Here is a 1,816-nt window from a genome sequence, read left to right as displayed (position 1 = left end):
AAAGAAAGAAAGAAAGAAAGAAAGAAAGAAAGAAAGAAAGAAAGAAAGAAAGAAAGAAAGAAAGAAAGAAAGAAAGAAAGAAAGAAAAGAAAGAAAGAAAGAGCTACTTCAGTTAAAAATATTTGCCTGCTCCCCTCCTGGCTCCAAGAACACAAGGTTAGGAAAGCAAGGGCATGGACATTTGATGAGAGCTGTCAAAGCTAGAAGCCATTCTTTCAGATAAATTTGAATTTCACATTTGAAAATGAGACGATGATGGAAAGATAATTGATAAACATCAGGCCACCCACCTTCGATTGATTCCAGATACACATAATTATGTTATTTACCTGGAGATCTCATATGCCAGACGACAAATAATGTTTCTCTACAATTATCTGATTTTGCATTGCCTAATTTAGATGTTGGAGCTGTCAGAAAAGAGCACTTATCTATAAATATAAAATTATGTATGTGTATCATCCAGTTATAAGACAATCAGTAAACAGGGTGTTTAAGAAAAATGTACAGTAATTACTAAGGCATGCTGTTCAGAGCATATTACCTAACCATGTAATGAAATAGCTGAACACTAGCCTCTATTTAAATGCCATTCATCTGCAGATAGGAAGATATTCTGCTGCTTTTAATTAAGTCATAGAGATCTCAGCTTTACTGTGCCTTAGGTGGAAGGTGGTTTCAGTTCTTTCTCTTTTACAGTGGGATGAATTGAGGTTTACTTCTCTGGCAAGGAACCTGGAAATAGGGTTATGAAATATTCAATAGAATTTTCCACATCGCTTTTGCATCTGCCTTATATGAAAAATGAAATAAATTATATAAACATAAAAATTCATTGATAGTTGAACTCAGAACTCAGAAAGAAATTAATGTTTGTCGAGTGACTACTACATGCTAGGTATTATGAAAAGCACTTCCCACATTTTATTTCATTTTAATCACCCTGCCTTGTGAAGATGATGAAACTGGAGTTCAGAAGGCTGGCTCTGTATGCCCAATATCATATCAAAAGCATCTGTTAGAAATGTGTTGGCTTTAACTTTTTTTAAAAAATCCAACTATCGTAAACCGTAAGTGCATTTGTGGCTTGCAAAATCAGAAGTCCATAACAAGACCTAGATTTGATTCAACAGATCAGTGATATGAGGATCTCTGAATGTTTCTGTCTTTTGTTACTCTAAGTGTGAGAATGATGTCTTAACTCATGGTCACAAGATGGCTGTCACAGCTCCAAGCATCACATCTCCACATAGGAGCTTTCCAAAAAAAAAATAATAATAATAATCTTTCTCTTAGAGGAAGAAAAATCTTTGCTAGAAACTCCTAGTAGACTTTTCCTTAGATCTCATTGGCCAGAACTGAGACACAAGACCTCCTCTGAACCAATTCCAGGCAAAATGAAATGAGATTTCCACAAATAACTTTGATCAATTATGATTAATTCCCCTAAGGCTTTTCTCCTTTTTTAGCAAAAGAACAAAACCAAAAAAGACAGAGGAATGTTTTTTGAGCAAAGAAACCCAGCAGTGCCCGCCACAACGGGCTGATGCAGCCTGGGTTTGGTGTCAAGAGTTCACCCAGAGATTTTGAGTAATAAGCAGGCTGAGGTGCCAAATGCCCAGTGAGGAAAGCAGCCCAGAATATGTACCTGACAAAACACACACACACACACACACACACACACACACACACACACACACACACACACACTGAGATAGGCAGACATAAAAGAAAATGAATGATACACTGAATCTCAAACTCAAATGCCCACGGAGGCCAGGTTGGTAATACAAATGGGAAAGCCCCCTGGGCAGAG

Source organism: Pteropus alecto, unplaced genomic scaffold (genome assembly GCF_000325575.1).
Source record: "Pteropus alecto unplaced genomic scaffold, ASM32557v1 scaffold34, whole genome shotgun sequence".
Classification (NCBI taxonomy): domain Eukaryota; kingdom Metazoa; phylum Chordata; class Mammalia; order Chiroptera; family Pteropodidae; genus Pteropus; species Pteropus alecto.
Note: the sequence above shows the minus strand (reverse complement) of the source record.